The sequence below is a fragment of the Protopterus annectens genome, chromosome 13.part0 (assembly GCF_019279795.1).
Source record: "Protopterus annectens isolate FY-2018-M chromosome 13.part0, PAN1.0, whole genome shotgun sequence".
NCBI classification, from domain to species: Eukaryota; Metazoa; Chordata; order Ceratodontiformes; family Protopteridae; genus Protopterus; species Protopterus annectens.
Genome location: NC_056747.1, coordinates 280,577,037 through 280,596,884, shown reverse-complemented (window position 1 = coordinate 280,596,884; position 19,848 = coordinate 280,577,037).

Here is a 19,848-nt window from a genome sequence, read left to right as displayed (position 1 = left end):
GTTTGTCTGAGTGGGGGCTGAGTGTGTGTGCATGTGTGCACGCGCCTGGGTGGGAGGGTGTGAGTGCATGTGTCTGCCTGGGTGGGATGGGTGGGGTGTGTGTATGTATGTGTATGCACGTGTGTGTGTGTGTGTGTGCTTGTCTGCTTGGGGGTGGGGATGTCTGCCTTGACTGGGTGCACCTGTCTGGATATGTGTGTGTGTGTGCATGTGTGTGTCTGTCTGTGTGTTTGTGTGTGCATGTGTATGTCTGCCTGGTTGTGGGTGGATGTGGCTGGATGTGTCTGAGTGGACTGGTGTGTCTGCCTGTGTGTGTGTGCACCGCATGTGTGTCTGCTTGGATATGTCTGTGCGCATGCTTCTATGTCTGCCTGGATGTGTGTGTGTGTGTATCTGTGCGTGATTGCCTGGGTATGCATGTGTGTACTTGCCTTGTTTGGATGTGTGTGCCTGCCTGTGTGTGTGTTTGCACATGTGTCTACCTGGGTGTGTGCATCTGACTGGGTGTAGGGGTGCATGTGTCTACCTGATTGGGGGGTGTGCATCTGCTTGGATATGTGTACATGTGTGTCTGCCAGGTTGTGTATCTGCCTGCCTGGTTGTGTGGGTGTGTCTGCGTACCTGAGTGTGTATGTGTGCCTGCCTGCCTGGGTGTGGGTGTGTCTGTCTGCATGGGTGTGTGGATGTGTGTGTGTGTCTGTGTGTTTGTGTTTGTTTGCCTGCCTGGGTGTGTGTCTGTCTGCCTGTGCATGTGTGTACCACATTTGTGTCTCTGTCTGGAGATGTCTGTGCGCACACTAGTGTGTCTGGATGTGTGTGTGTGCGCGTGTGTTTGCCTGGGTGTGCATGTATGTGCTTGACTTGACTGTGTGTGTGTGCGTGCATGTACGTGTTTCTACCTGTGTGTGTGTGTGTGTGTATCTGACTGGATGTAGGGGTACATGTGTGTCTACCTGTTTGGGTGTGTGCATGTCTGCCTGGGTGGGTGTGTATGACTGTGTGTTTGCTACATGTGTTTGTCTGCCTGGATATGTGTGTGTGTGGGCGTGTACATCTGCCTGTATGTGAGCATGTGTTTATGTGGATGTGTTTGCCTGGGTTGGGTGTGTGTGCATGTGTCTTCCTGCTTCGGTGTCTGTGTGTGCATGTGTGTCTGCCTGGGTGTGTGTGTATATCTGCCAGGGTGTAGGGGTGTGTGCGTCTGCCTGCCTGTGTGTGTGTGTGTGTGTCTGCCTGTGCACATGTCTGCCTGCTTAGTTGAGTGTACGTGCATGTCTGCCTGCCAATGTGTGTGTATGTGGGCATGTGTCTGCCTGCCTGGGTGTGTGTATGTGTGTGTGTGCGTGTGTGTGTGTGTGCATCTGAATTGTCTGCCTGTGTGTGTGTGTGCACACGGACGCACATGTGCGTGTTTCCATGTTTGCCTGGGTGTGCATGTAATGGATGTGTGCATGCATGTGTCTACTGTTGTGTGTGTGTGTGTGTGTGTGTGTGTGTGTGTGTGTGTGTGCCTGGGTGTAGGGATGCATGTATCTGCCTGAGTGACGTGTGTGTCTACCTGGGTGTATGTGTGTGTGTTTGTCTGTCTGGGTGGGGATGAGTGTGTGTCTGCATGTGTGTGTGCATGCACTACGGTGGAGGGGGTTGTGAGTGCATGCGTTTGCCTGGGTGGGGTGGGTGGGATGTGCCTGCCTGCCTGTGTGTGTTTGTCTGCTTGGGGATGGGGGTGCCTGCTTGGGCTGGGTGCATCTGCCTGGATATGTGTGTGTGCATGTGTCTGCCTGGGTGTTTGTGTGTGCATGTGTGTGTTTGCCTTGTTGTGGATGGATGTGGCTGAGTGGATAGGTGTGTCTGCCTATGGGTATGTTTTTCTGTGTGTGTGTGTGTGTGTGTGTGCATCTTATTTGTCTGCCTGTCTGTGTGTGTGCGCCACATGTGTGTGTCTGCCTGGATATGTCTGTGCACATGCTTGTATGTCTGCCTGGATGTGTGTGTATATGTCTGCCTGGGTATGTGTATGTGTGCATGTTTGCCTGGGTGTGCATGTGTGTGCTTGCCTTGTTTGGATGTGTGCATGTGCCTGCCTGGGCATGTGTGTGTTTCCACATGTGTCTGCCTGAGTGTGTATCTGACTGCATGTAGGGGTGAGTGTGCATCTGCCTGGATATGTATGTGTGCATGTGGGTGTATGTCTGGGTGTTTGTGTGTATCTACCTAGTTGTGGATGGGTTTGCCTGTGTGTGTTCGTGAGTTTATCTGCCTGGGTGTGGGTGGGTGTTTGTGTCTGAGTATGTGTGGCTGCTAGCCTAGGGTGTGTGTATGTGCCTGCCTGTGTGTGTCTGCCTGGGGGGTTGTGTGCATGTGTGTCTGCCTGGGGTTGTGTGTATGTGTGTGTGTGTGTGTGTGTGTGTGTGTGTGTGTGTGTGTGTCTGTGTCTGGATGTGGGTTTGTCTGCCTGTGAGTGTGTGCTTATGAATTGTCTGCCTGTGTGTGTGTGTTTCCATGTTTGCTTGGGTGTGCATGTGTATATCTGCCTGGGTTGGATGTGTGCATGCTTGTGTCTGCCTGTGTTTGTGTGTGTGTATCTGCCTGGGTATAGGGCCGCATGTATCTGCCTGGGTGAAGGGATTTGTGTGTGTGTGTTCGTCTGAGTGGGGGCTGTAAGTGTGTGTGTGTGTGTGTGTTTGTGTGTGTGTGTGTGTGTGTGTGTGTGTGTGTGTGTGTGTGTGTGTGTGTGTGTGTGTGTGTGTGTGTGCTTGTCTGCTTGGGGTGGGGATGTCTGCCTTGACTGGGTGCACCTGTCTGGATATGTGTGTCTCTGCATGTGTGTCTGCCTGTGTGTTTGTGTGTGCATGTGTATGTCTGCCTGGTTGTGGGTGGATGTGGCTGCATGTGTCTGAGTGGATTGGTGTGTCTGCCTGTGTGTGTGTGCATCTGATTTGTCTGCCTGTCTGTGTGTGTGCACCGCATGTGTGTCTGCTTGGATATGTCTGTGCGCATGCTTGTATGTCTGCCTGGATGTGTGTGTGCATGTTTGCCTGGGTATGCATGTGTGTGCTTGCCTTGTTTGGATGTGTATGCCTGCCTGTGTGTGTGTGTGTGTGTGTGTTTGCACATATGTCTACCTGGGTGTGTGCATCTGACTGGGTGTAGGGGTGCATGTGTGTCTGCCTGATTGGGGGGGGTGTGCATCTGCCTGGATATGTTTGTGTGGATGTGTGTGTGTCTGCCTGGTTGTGGGTGGATGTGTCTGGGTGTGTCTGAGTGGATGGATATGTCTGCCTTTGGGTGTGTTTTTCAGTGGATGTGGGTGTGTGCATCTGATTAGTTTGCCTGTCTGTGTGTGTGCACGTGTGTCTGCCTGGGTGTGTGTGTGTGCATCTGATTGGGTATGGGGTGAGCATATGTCTACCTGTTTGGGGGTATGTGCATTTGCCTGGGTGAGTATGTCTGCCTGTGTGTGTGCTCCTAAGTGTCTCTCTCTCTCTCTGGGTGTGTGTGTGTGTGTGTGTGTGTGTGTGTGTGTGTGTGTGTGTGTGTGTGTGTGTGTGTGCACAAGCGTACCTGGTGGGCTGTGTGCATGTGTCTGCCTGGATATGTGTGTGCGTGCATATCTGTCCATCTGCCTGTGTGTGTGTACGTATGCTCATGTGTGTGTTTGCCTGGGTGTGTGTGTGTGTTTGCCTGGGTTGAGTGCGTGTGTGTGTGTATATGTGTGTGCACGTGTGTCTCCTTGGGTCTATGTGTATATCTGGCTCAGTGTAGGGGTGCATGTGTGTCTGCCTGGGCGGGTGTGTCTGCCTACCTGGGTGTCTGTGTGTGTTTGTGCATGTGTGTCTGCCTCCCTAGGTAAGTGTGTATGTGTCTGCTTGGATATGTGTGTGCGTGCATGTCTGTCCATCTGCCTGTGTGTGTGTACGTATGCTCATGTGTGTGTTTGCCTGGGTGTGTGTGTGTGTTTGCCTGGGTTGAGTGCATGTGTGTGTATATGCGTGTGCACGTGTGTCTGCTTGGGTCTATGTTTATATCTGGCTCAGTGTAGGGGTGCATGTGTGTCTGCCTGGGCAGGTGTGTCTGCCTACCTGGGTGTCTGTGTTTGCGCATGTGTGTCTGCCTCTCTAGGTAAGTGTGCATGTGTCTGCTTGCTAGGTGTGTGTGTGTCTGACTGGGTGGGTGTGTGTCTGCCTGGGTATGGATAGGTATGTCTGCCTGCAGGTCTGTATTTGAGTGAGGGTTTGTGTGTGTGTGTGTGTGTGTGTGTGTGTGTGTGTGTGTGTGTGTGTGCATGTCTGGGTTGTCTGTGTGTAGGTGTCTGCCTGGGTGTGTGTGGGTATGTCTGCCTGGGTGTGTGGGTGTGTATGTGTTTGCTTGCCTGTGGGTGTGTATGTGTGTGTCTGCCTGGGTGGGGCTGTGTGCATGTGTTTGGGAGGTGGCTGTGTGTGTGTGTGTGCTTGGGGGTATTTGTGCGTGTGTGTCTGTGCATGTGTATGTCTGCCTGGGTGGGGGTGAGCCTGGGTGGGTCTGCATCTGCCTGCCTGGGTGTGTGTGTCTGCCTGCCTTGGTAGGTGGGTGCCCGCGCGTGTGTGTGGGGGGGGGAGGGGAGTGTCTGCCTGGCTGGATGTGGGTGTATGGGTGTGTGTGTCTGTCTTGGTGTTTGTGCATCTGCCTGTTGGTGTGTGTGTGTGTGTGTGTATACGTGCTCATCTGCCTAAGGGGGGTGTGTCTGCCTTGGGGTGGGTGGGTGTATGTGCGCATGTGTGCGTGTCTGCTTCTGTGTCTGCCTGGCTGTCTGGAGGTGGGTGTCTGCCTCGGGGTGTGTGTGTGTGTGTGTGTGTGTGTGTAAGTGTGCACATGGGTGTGTGCGTATGCATCTGCCTGGGTGTGTGCGTGTGTCTGTCTGTGTGGGGGTGGGTGTGTATGTTTGTCTGAATGCGTGTCTGCTGGCCTAGGGGTGTGTGTGTGTGTGTCTCTGCCTGCCTGTGTGCATTTGTGTGCGTCTTCCTGCCTGTGTATGTGCCTGCTTGGGGATTGTGTGTGCGTGTCTGCCTGGGGCTGGGTGTGGGTATGTGTCCTCCTGGGTTATTGGTGTGTCTGGTTGTGTGCGTGTCTGTGTGTGCATGTGTGTGTCTGCCTGTGGGTATGTGGGGGTTTGAGTGTGTGTGTGCATCTGAATTGTTTGTGTGTGTGTGTGTGTGTGTGTGTGTGTGTGTGTGTGTGCGTGTGTGCGTGCGCACACACGTTTGCCTGTGTGTGTGTGTTTATATCTGCCTGGGTTGGATGTGTGCACACGTGTGTGTGTGTGTGTGTGTGTGTGTGTGTGTGTGTGTGTGTGTGTGTGTGTGTGTGTGTCTCTCTCTCTGCCTGGGTGGGGGTGTGTCCGCCTGGATGGGTGTGTGTCTGCCAGAGTGTGTGTGTGTGTCTGTGTCTGCCTGGGTGTCTCTGCATCTGTCTGCCTGGGTTTGTGGGTGCATGTATATCTGCCTGCCTGTGTGTGGGTGGTTTGGGTGCATATGTGTCTGCCTGGCTGGATGTGGGTGTATGGGGATGTATGTGTCTGTCTTGGTGTTTGTGTGTGCATCTACCTGGGTGTGTGTGTGTGCATGCTCATCTATCTGCCTGAGGGTGTTGTGTCTGCCTTGGGGTCAGTGGGTGGGTGTATGTGCGTGTGTGTGCTTGTCTGCCTGGGTGTCTAGAGGTGTGTGTCGGCCTCGGTGTTTGTGTTTGTGTGTCTGGATGAGTGTGTTTGTGTGTGTCTGCCTGAGTGTGTGCATTTGTGCAAGTGTGGGTGTATGCGACTGCCTGGGTGTGTAGTTGTGTGAATGTGTCTGGGTGGGGGTGACTGTGTATGTCTGAGTGCGTGTCTGCCGGCCTAGGGGTGTATGTGTGTGCGCCTGCCTTGTGTGTATTTGTGACTGCCTGCCTTGTGTGTATTTGTGAGTGCTACCTGCTTGTGTGTGTGTGTCTGCCTGGGGGGTTGTGTGTGCTTGTGTCTGCCTGTGGGTGGGTGTGTCTGACTGATTGTGTGTGTGCCTGCCTGTGGGTTTGTGGTTGTTTGTGTGTGTGTGCACATCTGAATTGTCTGCCTGTGTCTGTGCATGCACACATGTTTGCCTGGGCGTGTGTGTATATCTGCCTGGGTTGGATATGTGCACACGTGTGAGCGTGCGTGTGTGTATCTTTCTCTGCCTGAGTGGAGATGTGTGTTTGGCGGTGTGTCTGCCTGGGTGGAGTTGTGCTTGGGTGTGTCTGCATCTGCTTGCCTGGGTCGGTGGGTACATGTGTATCTGCCTGCGTGTGTGTGTGTGTTTGGGGGGGGTGTCTGCCTGGGTCAGTGGGTGCATGTTTGTCTGCCTGGCTGGGTGTGGATGTATGGGTGGGTGTGTGTGTGTGTGTGTGTGTGTGTGTGTGTGTGTGTGTGTGTGTGCCTGTCTTGGTGTTTGTGTGTGGATCTGCCTGGGTATGTGTGCGTGCTCATCTGCCTTGGGGGTATGTGTGTGTGTCTGCTTGTCCTGGGTGTGTGTGCGTGTGTCTGCTTGCCCTGGGTGTGTGTGCGTGTCTGTGTCTGCCTCGGTGTTTGGAGGTGTGTGTCTGCCTCAGTGTTTGTGTGTGTGTGTGTCTGGGTGGATGTGACTGAATGGATGAGTGTGTTTGTGTATGTGTGTCTGCCTGAGTGTGTGTGTGTGTGTGTGTGTGTGTGCGTATGCATCTGCCTGGTTGGGGAGGTGTGTGTGTGTCTGCCTGGGTGGGGGTGGGTGTGTATGTCCGTCTGTGTGTCTGCCAACCTAGGGGTGTGTGTGTGTGTGTCTGCCTGCCTGATTGTGCGTGTTTGCCTGGGGGGTTGTGTGTGCTTGTGTCTGCCTGGAGGTGGGTGTGGGTATGTGTCCTCCTGGGTGTGGGTGTGCCTGCCTTGTTGTGTGTGTCTGTGTGCACATTTGTGTGTCTGCCTGGGTGTGGGTGGGTGTGTCTGCTTGTGGGTGTGTTCTTGTTTGAGTGTGTGTGTGTGTGTGTGTGTGTGTGTGTGTGTGTGTGTGTGTGTGTGTGTGTATACGCACACGTTTGCCTGAGTGTGTGTGTGTATCTGCCTGGGTTGGATGTGTGCATGCAGGTCTGTGTGTGTGTGTGTCTCTGCCTGGGTGAAGTATATGTGTGTGTGTATCTGCCTGGGTGTAGGGGTGCATGTGTGTTTCTGTCTGGATGAGGGTGTTTCTGAGTGGGTGTGTGTATGCACCTGGGTGGGGGTGTGTGAGTGCATGTGTCTGTCTGGGTGGGGGTATTTCTGAGTGGGTGGGGGTGTGTGAGTGCACGTGTCTGCCTGGGTGGGGTGGGTGTATATCTGCCTGGGTGTAGGGGTGCATGTGCATCTCTACCTGGGTGTGTGCGTCTTTGTCTGGGTGGGGGTGTTTGAGTGGGTGTGTGTATGCACCTGGTTGGGGAGTGTGAATGCATGTGTCTGCCTGGGTGGGGTGGGTGTGCGTCTTCACATGCTTTGTGTGTGTGCATGGAAGTGTGTCTGTGTCTGCCTGGGTGTGTGTGTGTGTGTGTGTGTGTGTGTGTGTGTGTGTGTGTGTGTGTGTGTGTGTGTGGGTGTGTGTTTGTGCGTGCATGTGTCTGCCTGGATGTGTGTGTGTGTGTGTGTGTGTGTGTGTGTGTGTGTGTGTGTGTGTGCGCATGTATCTGCCTGAGTGGGGGGTGTGTGTGTGTGTGTCTGTGTCTGCCTGGATATGTGTGTGTGTGTGTGTGTGCATGAATATGTGTCTGTCTGCTTGGGTGTGTGTATGTGCACGCGCGCGTGTCTGTGCCTGCCTGGGTGTGTGTATGTGCGCAAGTGTGTATATGCGTGCATGTGTTTGTCTGTGTTTACCTGGGTGTGTGTCTGCCTGGGTTGCGTGTGCATGCGTGTGTCTCTGAATGAGTGTGCGCACCTCTGAGTGTGTGTTTGCGCACGTGCCTGGCTTGGGGATGTGTTTGTATGTGTGTCTGTCTGGGTGGGGTGTTTGTTTATGTGTGTGTCTGCTTGGGTGTGTGCATGTGTCTGTCCTGAGTTCATTGTTCATGTCTGTGTTGTATGGATTGGTAGGTGGAATTGCATGTCTCTGAATTTAGAGTAGCTCAATTAAAAATCACCACACTTATCTTTTCTTCCATTTGGCTCTTGCATCTCTGTGTCACTGTAGGGCAACTACAGCTTACCAGTGAAGCCTTAACTGCTAGGATTCAGATAAATTATAGTAGTGCTATTGTCTATTTCAGCTAACCTAATTGCATGGGTGTAATCTCTAATGAAGCTCATGAGATTCTGAACAAATCTGAGAAAGCAAGCATACAGATACCACTAAAATAGGCTTTTCTGTATAAAATTTGTACGTGCTTTAACCTATTTAATTTTAGAAATTGAAATCCAGTTTTCTTGATACATACAGGATATTGCAGCAGTTATTGTAAGTAGAGATAAATATGACATTGTGAAAGGGTTTCAGTGGTGTAGAGGGATAAAGCTTAGTTTGATTAGTGGTGCTTGATGGTGCAGGGAGGATGTGGTTCCTATGTTGTGGGGGAGGGATGCTGGTCATCCTGGTCAGTTTCTACTGTTGCTTTGCTATCATAGTCTCTGCTTGGAGTCAGGGTTATATAATAGGATGCAGGGAGCTGGAGCAATGAAGATGTAACTTTCCTAGGTGGTGATGGTAGCCTTTGTCAACACATGTTAAGGAGAGCACAAATGTGGATAAAATAAGTGGTCCTGCTTTGGCAAAAGTGCTCTCCTCAACACCACGGGTAAAAGCCCTCCTAGATGGGATGCTCATACGGGTTTAAACAACTCTACTGACCTCTTATTTGATAGCATCTTCACATATAACTCTTGGACCAGTGAGTCTGGGGATTTCATATCATTGGGGAATGAATAGGGAATGAATAGGGGTCCACTACAGGAAGGTTTGATGGTCTGCAGGTGAGGGGAGTATCCAGAAGAGGTACTCTGTAGGTTGCTGAGCTTAAATGGAAACTAGTCATTGAAACATAAGAATACGGGACATAAGGCTATGTGATTGTTCTTATGGTTGGGGAATAATGGTCTGGGTGATTAGTGAAGGACAGTTGTCACACACAATGATGCCACACTTACCTTCCTTGTCATTTTAGAAACAATTTCTCTTGCAGAGATGGAAAGGAATGTGCAACTGTGCTAGTTTATGCTGAAACAAATCTCTGTATTATCTCAACAGCTTTGCTTTAAACAATATTATAATGTGTTGGGGTGCAGAGGAGAGCTTGTACCACATCAACAGATGAGAGGGGGTTACATACATGGAATGAAAAAACATGACTACTTCAGATGTTATTTCAGATGAGTGACATGGAAACCAAGTGCAGAAAAATTCAGTTCATGGTGGACACCAGTAGATGGATTCCAGGCAGAGCATCACTCTCTTGCTATAAACGGGCAATCATTTCATCAGACTGAGTTTCGGTGAGTGATCATAGAATAGTGATAGTAACATTTTTCCTACAGTATAAACATTAGTGTTGGCTTTGCTGAAGAAAATGCAATGAAATGCTTTGATTTATGGCAATTTTATTTTATGATGTACATGCAGAGAACATTGTGACCTGTGTATTTGGAGCTGCTATGCATGTGGGTCTTGTTGGGAGGGGTCTATTTATTTGTGTTGGTACGTGAGTGTGTGTGTGTGTGTGTGTGTGTGTGTGTGTGTGGGCACCCATGTATGGGTGCATGAATATGCATAATGTGTGTGCAAGCATGCATGGGTCTCCATATGCACTTATGTGAGTATATCAGTGCCTATTTTGCTGTTCATTGTAGTCTGAGTTGGCTGTAATGAAGGTGCTTTCCTTTTCTCCATGATGCAGTGACCTCAGATTTGAACATATTAAGAAGGAGGCTGCAGGGGATTTGCTCCACAACAGAAACTATCAAAATTCTGATGGAAACAACCTTGTTTTTCAAACTAACATTAAAACCTGCTTTTCCTGTTGTAATTTAGTGCATTCACATTCAATAGCATGAATTTTTCTCTTTTCTTGCGAAGTAATTGCATGGAAACCAATAGTGATTAGAAGACTTGGGAAGGAGTATCAGCAAAGTGGAAGGACTAGATTTCACATCAAACAAGGCAGGAGAAACCACCAAACGTGAGTAGTTGCAGATTTATGTATTAGTATCTGGGAGACTCGGGAGTTGAGAAAATGCTCAGAAGTCAGCTATTTTTGGTGTAATAAAGCATAAGACTGCAGGTTGAATGCTTTCACTGTCATCATAATAAAATGAATTCAAAGCACACCCTCAAAGCATCAGGATAAGAAAACTGTTTGGAAGGTCATGATCCTATCCATGAAGGCTTTTGTTTCACTCTGGAATTTGTGATAAAACATTCATTTTACTAACAAGAAAATGTTTATTTTTTGTGCATTGCTTTTCTGTTTTCACTATCATTATTTAATATAATACTTACCCCGTACCTATTTGTTTAATATTATACCTACCCCAGTTCCGCAGCACTGTTTCACACAGTGGCATATTTTTGTTTTTGAAAAAATGGCTTAGAGGGCCAACAGATGCCGACACACATGGAAGTGTTTTATTCTTTTCCTTTTGTAAGAGCATTGTCTGTAGAGCTATACACATACGCAATCCATTGTTCACTCATAAAAAAAAGAGTAGAGTTGCAAAGCAACACACAGACTTTCCTCACACTGCTGCCACGTGTAGAATGTGTGCATATGTGATAATTAAAGCAAGGAAAAACATCTCAGTACTGAGTGCACATGGACAGCAGCATTTCACAGAGCAATGGAGAGTCCGTCAGTGGTAAGTATGATGGTAAACAGGTGACACACACATGTCAGATGGGAAAACATGGCTGGCAACTGTTACTGGTACAGAAGGACTCCTGCAGCAAATCTGAATCCAAATGTAACCTGGTATTTTGAGTGCTGAGTTTTATGTAGTATAAAATAACTGTTCTGAGGTACTATGCAATAATTATACTTACAGTTTATGCATTGACAACCTTACCATTCTAACAAAGCTTTGTGTAATTGTGTTCTTCAGGCAGACTAATGAAGACGGTCTACTCAAAGTACATATTTTCCTGCTTGTGCCTGTTTTTATAATGATAAACAGTGAAATATATACAAGTATGCATTTGAAATGCATTCAATTGTGAACAAGAAATGGATTTTATTTATGAACAAGTGTATAATAAATGCAGAGATAAATACAAGCAGTAAGCCCTTTTGGGATATGCATCATAGCTTAAGCTATCTATAAATTAGAACAGATCTGATATACTCTAAATCAACACCCCTTAGTCAAAGAAATTGCTAGATATTTTTCTCTTATGTTTCCTGTATACAAACTCCATTTTTATTATTTTGTAACTAGGTAAAACCGAAGGATGCACATATGTACTAGCAAGGTAATACACACAAATGATTTTTAATTTCCACTGGACAATGCAGTGACCTGTGATTAACATCTCTGCCTCACATTTCAATGTCAGAGGTCAAGTCCACCTATGATAACTGCATGCCTGGAGTTTGTGTTCTTTCTGTTTTTTTCTCCAAGTTTGTGTTCTCCCTGTTTTTTTCTTGAAGTATTTTGTCGTCTTCAAAAAAAAAATGGTTGTTTACTCTAACTCTTACTCACAAGCACTGGCTAATGCACAGTGTATGTACTGTACCTGTGTACTATGTATGTATTCTATGTTCCAAATTTCAGCTGTACACCACAAATCTATTAATTACCTTTATTTTTAAATTAATATTTTCTTTGTTCTCTCCAATATAACTGTTGATGTGCTGCATACCACTGTAAAAACATATCTGTTGTAATTTGTGTGTATACTGATCGTGTCTAAATATCTAAATGTATCTGTAATTTTTCTATGTGGAGCTTTTCTCCCTGGGCCTCTGCTGAAAAAGGACCTTTTCAGCTCAGTCAGACACCCCAGGTTAACAAATGTAAAATAAAATAAAATAAATAAATAAAATATTTTCTTTTGCACTTCTGGCCTGGGTTGTGGCTGTAAAGGGTCTAAAACAGCATAGTCCAGTTAAGAATAAATAAATTAAAAATCTAAAACCCATAATAGTGAAGTAGTTGTCAGAATCAGTCATGTTAGTTTAAGGCAAATGTGGAAGGTTTTAAAACTACATTTTCACACAGAGGGGCATATGTAACTAGTGTGTGTCAGTTCGATTGCCTTCAGAAAAACTTGGAATTGCAATTGAAAATGAGTAGTGTTCAGCTGCAGGGATAGAGACAGAAGGACCTGAACCAATCTATAACTGAACTGACTAGGAAGCCAAAAATCCCATACCTGTATCACTTATTTTATAGATGTGTGTTAGTGCCAGCCTTGGTCCCATATCACTGCAATAAAGGTTTCACTGCACCACCAGCTTCATTTATACTTGCAATTAAAGTTATCGATTAAACATATACTCTTCAATAAACACAGCCCTTAGAGACCACACTAACAACAGCTAATTAGCCAATAATTTAACCAGTTAAGAAATTTGTAAATAGTGCCTGAAGGTGCAGTGGTAGCATGTTAAATGTATGTCAGTTAAAGCACAGTAAGTAACGTCATAAAAAACAGCCTCTGTGTAATATAATTTTCTTTCTTTTTTTACACAACCTGTCAAGAAGTAAGAGGGAATTTGTGCAACAGAGCAATAAGTACCTCATTAGTCTAAACAAGTGAATCAGGGAACTAGTCAAGTTTCTGAAAGTAGACTTTGAGGTAAAAATAGCCTCCAAAGCTAAGGAATAACCATAAGGCATTTTTCAGTTATGTCCAGAATCTTAAGGGCAACACCCTACAATGTGCAAAATTAGTTGAAGATGGAAGACATAGCAAATCTGTTGGCCAACAAATTGATCTCAAATTTCTCCTTCCTGTCACCCCCAGTTCTCCCCCAAGAAATACCCTCCACCACACCACTGTTAATTATCACCAAAGAACACATTGCAGCTGTGCTCTCTCAAGCTAAAAACACTGCTTCAATAGGGCCTGACAATATACCAGGTTGCCTCTTAAATACATTAAATCAGGGCTTATCAGGCTGATTAGGATCCCTGTTTAACCACAGCCTGTGGACTGGCTTTGACCTGATTAGAGTGGAGGACAGCAACAGTCAACCATCTGCATAAAGGGGGACCATCTACTGACCTGGGAAATTACAGACCCATAAGTTTGACTAGTCTTGTATGTAAGGCCATGGAAAGAATAATCATGGACCTGATAAATAATGACATAGGTGACCTCCAAACACTGGACCCAACCCAATTCAGCTTTGTCAAGGGCAAGTCATGCTTGCTGAATCTGGTGGACTTCTTTGAGAACACCACTAAGGCCATGTATGATGGTAAAATGGTAGATGGTATAAACTGCTTATCTCTACCTTGTCAAGGCATTTGACACAATTCCCCACTCCAGGATTTATGCCGAGTTTTATGAGTTTATTTATAATACCTATGTCACCAGATGGCTAGCTAATTGACTCATGGACAGGACACATGATTAAAGTGGGTCAATCTAGATCCAGCAAGAGGTCAGTTACTAGTGGTGTGCCACAGGGCTCAGTACTGGAACTACTTCTGTTTGGAATGCACTTCTCTGAAGTCAAGGCAAATGTGGAAGGCCTCTGGATGACAAAGTTTGCTGATGACTGCAAGCTGTGGGCAATCATTGAATTTCCCCAATGATGTAGCTATTCTTCAGGAGGGTCTAGATTAGACAAATGATAGGTGCTAGAACTATGGCCTTAAACTAAATGCAAAAAATACATTGTCATACCCATGGGGAAGTCAAATACCCCTGCAAATTACATCAATAACACACCCCTTTTTAGTAGCCTCAGAGATGAGAGATCTAGGTACACAATATAGTAGTCTGAACTTTGACCACTATGCGTCCACAGTGGTGAGGCAATCCTTTTATGTGGTGCAACTTATAAGTAAAAGTATGGTATCCAGATACAAGGAAATTATAGTTCAGCTGTACTCAGCCCTCATTAGACCAATAATTGAGTAGAGTGCACCATTTGGAATCTACTTAACTAGGCACTTACAGCAGTTGGAGTGACTCAGAGGTGGTTTTTACAAATAAAATACAGAGTGTAAACAACATGAACTATGTGGATAGACTAAAAACCCTATCCCTTTATTCTGTCCCCTACTGACTATTAAGGGGTGACCTATGCCTTTCCTACAATGTATTCACAGATCTAGCCCTGATGGAGCTGCTACACATCCACAAGTCAAAGCAGCACAAGGGTCACTCAATCTAGGGATCTAAACTTAGTCAGCGACTCAATCAAAACCTGCTGGAGAGATGGCTATATGACTCAGGGATTTCCCCTTCTTTGAAACAGGCTTCCTATTAACATTAAGCAGAGCCCTTCACTGGCCCTCTTCAAATGCAGTTTGGATAAAATGGATGGGGAATTGCAAATTCACACCTGGTGTAGTGCATATGTCCCTCATGGACAGGAGCAATCTGTAAGAAACTCAATGCACAGGCACAAATCCATGCCACCCTCTTGCCCCTAGGGGCCATATATTGGGTAAAATCTGATCATATTGGCTAGGCTTGTAAGAGCCCTTAAGCCATTAGCGTAGTAATCTCCTATGAACCTATGAAAGTCTTCTGGGGAAGTGCATTATGGCCAGTTTATTGTTGTAGAGAAAGCTTAATTACAGTCAAGCCTCAGTTGTTTAACAGCCTTTTGTTGTTGAGACAGAACCTTTATGATGAACAGCAAGATTAAGAGTGCATGGAGATGGCATGCTGCAGCAAAATGATGAGTCCTCAAAATGGGAGAAGCACTATTGTATCTCTTGCCAATAAAATCCTTTGTATAGCATACATTTGCATTTAAGGTTGAGCTGTTGTGAATTATGCAGTTGAAATGTGTATATATTTTGCATGTTACTTTGCATTATGGTGGTGCTGCGGTAGCATTGTCGCCTTAAAGTAAGATGCTGTCTGGTTCAATTCTCAGCTAGAGCGTCTTCTGCATGGAGACATGCGTGAATGGGAGTACCTTCATTGAAGGTTGTGCGTGAGGCCTGGCAAGCCGGTACGTAAAAATCAACTGCCAATCATTAGCGGACCGGAGTTCCGCTGTGGCGACCCCTAACCGGGAAAAGCCGAAAGACACAAACTTTGCATTATTAATATGTGTAATTATATTCTTATGCATAACTTGGCTGTAAGGTTAGTACACTTAAGGTAAATCCTTTATCAGAAGAGTTGCTTTGATGTTTCTTTATTTCTTGATCTATTCCCCTCCCCCTTAATGGCACTTCTCTGCCCCTTAGCAAAAGTGTAGTATCTGTGGAGCGATGCCAAGTTTTTGTTTTGTTTGCTATCCCAAATAAAGATGAAATATGTACGGGTATATTTAGTGTTTTCACTTTCATTGATCATAATGAGAAACTTTTTGTACAATGAAGTTTAGCTTGAAACCTACCCAATTTGAATGATCTTGCATATACTTTCCATAATTGTATACGCTTTATAAAATATGTGTACTTTTATAGTTCTACAGTATTTGGCTGTTAGACCAATACTTTTTGCAGTAATCATTTCCTCATATTGGGATTTTTTTCCTGCTGTACACAACTGCCTCAGTTCCCCACATGTTCACCTATTGCTTCTGGAAAGACAGTAACTTATTTAATAGCCACATTTTGAGTTCTGTTCCCTAGGAAGCATTGGATTTGGCATACTCTTATCTGAATGTTGTATCATTCATTCAGCCCTTTTCAGATACCCACTTTCTCTTATTCAGGTTTGCAAAGGAGCTAGGCCTATTCAGTAAGCATCATATGTAAGACATAGAGTTGGGCCTGTCCCAGTAAGCATTGCATGTAAGGTATACAACGGACCCTAGGAGAGATATCAGTTCATTGCTGGGCACAAAACACACTGTATTTAGCTATGCACTCAGACCCCACAAAGGCAGATGCATACACTGTGCACATGAATGCACACACACAAACACACACATATACATTGCACTAATGTCAGGGACAGTAGGCTGCATGTTTTTTTCATAATGTCAGGGACAGTAGGCAGTATGTTTTTTAGTTCATAATATCTGGGACAGTAGGCTGTGTACTTTTTTTCATACTGTTAGGGACAGTATGCTGCATGTTTTTTTCCCCATAGTATCAGGGACAGTAGGCAGCATGCTTTTTTCAGCTGACTTCCACGGACTGTGTAGTGCAACAACTTGTCTGGAACCAGTTGCTGTTTCAGCTTGTCTTTCCTTCCTTAAGCTCTGGTGGTTTATCACACTTGTTCTGCTCTCTGAAGTACAAGGTGGAGCCCTCCCTGGGATGCGCATAACTGTCAGATTCTTTGTTTGGGACAAAACAGTGGAATCTTGTGGTCTTTTATTGAGGAGTTTTGGTCTAGCCCTTGATCCCAGTGTCCCCAGCTGTAGACGTTGGTAACCAGTGTAGGAGGGTGGGTGGATTCATGTATTCACAGTTCAGTGTTCACTTATCCCAACATATATCTGTCATTTTAACTTTCTTGGTGGCAGAGATATTGTACTAGCTTGTAATAACCTCTCTTTAATTTCAGTTCCTCCTTTATATAAGAACTCCTGGAATAAGAGGTCAAGCATCTAACTATCTGATCCTCAACCCCTTTCACACAGAGTTCTGGCACTTGGACTGAGGTCCAGGCTTCAGATTTTATTGACATAGGCAGATGCCTTACTTCTATTGTTGTTGTCGTCTTTCAGCTTTTCCCGGTTAGGGGTCGCCACAGTGGAACTCCAGTCCGCTAATGATTGGCAGTACATTTTCATGGACGTTGAGGTGCCAGCTCGATGTTCAACCTTCAACGAAGGCACACCCATTTACGCATGTCTTTAGAATGCCCACCCAACCGCGGGGAGGACATGCAGACTCCACACAGAAGGCACTCCCCGCACTCCAGCCAAGAATCGAACGGGAGAACCTCTTGCTGTGAGGCAACAACACTACCGCGGATAGTTACTTCTGTGTTAGTTGATAAAAGAGCATGCTATATTTTAATTTATTAGCACATGTCCTGTGGGCAATAGCACCACAACAATACGTGACCACTGGTTTTGCGCATTTTGTTAAATTAAATTATTTCAATAAACAAAGGGATATTATGTGGCCTCTCAAGCCCTTGTTAGAAAGCCTGAGCCTCTAACACATCATCAAAAAGTTCACATTTAACAACAACAAAAAGGTGTACATTCTAAATGTGTCATTTAGAAAGAGGTCTAAAATATTTTAATGGATGGTATGATTGAAACTGTGTTTACCAAAACCATCCTAACAAATTACACAGTTTAGGAACCTTGTAGACTTTGTTTTTGTTTTCATTCATATTTTGAGTTGCTGGGTGGGGAAGGTAGGTGGACATGGCTAGTACATTTTTAATCAGCAAGTTGTGACATGCTCTTATAAGTTTGGCTGAAATCACCAGTAGTATCCGATGATTACAAAGGAATGCACCATCTTTGTTTGAACTGACTGAGAAGATACAAAAACAGGTATTTGTAACGGGTGTAATCATTACCTACAGTGTGCATTATATCATAATTATTCAGTGGAGACACTGTGCTCCAGAAATTGCAACTGTTACTATGACAACAGCTGTGTCTTAAAGAGAACCTGACATCTCAAGGGACAGTGGGGGGAAAAAGTAACATTTACACACATCTCTGTTTTTGTCACCTGACCCCCTCCCCCATCATAAATATAAGATGCACATCATCTTACTTTCTTGGGACCAAGCTTATTCAACCATTAACAAATATTTTGCCAAAAACAAATGTGTTTTGCAATACTTGACTATTTATCTCTCTATTTCAGCCTTATTGAAAAATGCATAGAAATATGGAAACAATAAGAAATACCTATGCCTTTTACCGTTGCTAAGCTAATTGCTTCTGCCTTAAAATAGGTGTTTCATGCTTTTAGCGTGGTAGCTGAAATATTTTGGTTACAAGAAGAGTACAGAAACAGCAAGTGAATAATCATCAGCCCAGGTATCTAGAGTGATTTTAATTTTCAAGTATTATTTTAAATCAGTTGGAGGAAATAAATACAGAAAACACGTTCATCCAATCATAATGTACTGCTGTTCTGTCATAAATGTGTTTAGTGAGCCAGGAGCTATTTAAGGTCACGGCATCTATCAGCAGTGGTAAGACTTGAGATTAAGAAACTAAAGACAGGAAAAAATCCCAGACAGTTGTCTTGCATCTTATAGACTAGTTTAACCTACCTAAATGAACAGCTATGTTTCATCCTGGTAAATTCAGTCTAGCCCTAAACAGCATGTTAGATCAGTTGGCACTTCTGCTAGGCTTTCTATATTTGTATTATTTTTCCTGACATGTTTATTTCAATATTATTCAGGAAGCTGACCCATAATGATTTTACATAGAAGTGTGTGTGTGTGATTGTGGGTGGATAAGTAGGTACATATGTACAGGTAGAATATTAGTTATCTATCTCATTATGTTATGCCCCCATGCTGTTTAAAAATGTTCAGACATAAAACTGTGAGACAGTGAACTTTTTTGTTATTACCTTTCCCGTGTTAACTGCTTTCTTGAATCCTCTGGGTGATAATTAGTAGCAACTTCTACAAACATTGTGTAGAGACACTCCATTAACTGTTTCACACTGTTTGCTCATATAGGAGAACATGCCTTGCAGAAGGTTATTTGCTCTGCCTTCTATTGTCACAGCTGAAAATTGTTTATTTCAGAGTTTAGCAGTGTGCCTTTCCTTAAGGGTAAAAATACAAGTCTGGTAGTTTTATAAGCAACATGGTAAAGTATTCAGTCACACAGACAATAAGTATGCAAAGAGGTTTACAATCTAAATAGCGAACGGAGATGCTCTGCAGATGAAAAACGCGAAAGATAGATGTTCGATTTTCAGTGTTGCCTAATATCTCCTTGTTCGAAAGTTCATATCAGCGAATGCACAGTGCATTCACTGATATGAACTCAAAGTACTGTACAGAGACTGCAGTACAGTGCGGTTTGGGAACTGCATCCCTTTCTTCACTGTAGTGCGATCTCGGAGTTAGAATATATAGTTAGCAGGGGGTGTGGGGGGCATAGCCCCCCCCCTGCAAAAACATGATGTCAAGTGTAGAAGTTTGATTTACATGCGCTCCTATATGGACATCACTGTCCGATAATGTCGATCTGTTGAATTTGTTCAACAGATTCAACATTGTGCTCTGTGGAATGTTTTGTGTTTTGCTATTTTTTGTCTGTGTTCTGCACAGGATTTATTTTGTCCCGTGACATTTTGATAGTAAACCATGCAAAAAGCATAGCATTTCACTATTACTTCTACATACTTTTTGCACTCAGTGGCTGTTGCATTAGCACTATAGAGAACAGCAGTTGATTTGTTTTATTTATTACATTTGCTAACCTGGAATGTCCTACTGGGAGTAGAGTCCCAAGGTGAAGTACTACAGACCAAAACACATTGGTAACACAATATTGTCTATAAAACAAACAAATGACATGCTAATAGGTCATACAAATACTTGCTATAAAGTAAACAATACAAAATCAGTTACACTGATCAGATACCATTGTTGACAGGGGTAATCTGATGAGGCTACATTACATACTTTGTAGTTCAGGCCTCTGTACATAGAATATTTACAGATTTTACAATGAGTGTCAGATTGTTACCATACAAGCTGAACTAGCAGTTTCCACTGCAAATGGATTTAAATCTAAGATGATGGAGTCAGACATCAGAAACCATCTAGCAGCAGTCCTGGCTTCCTA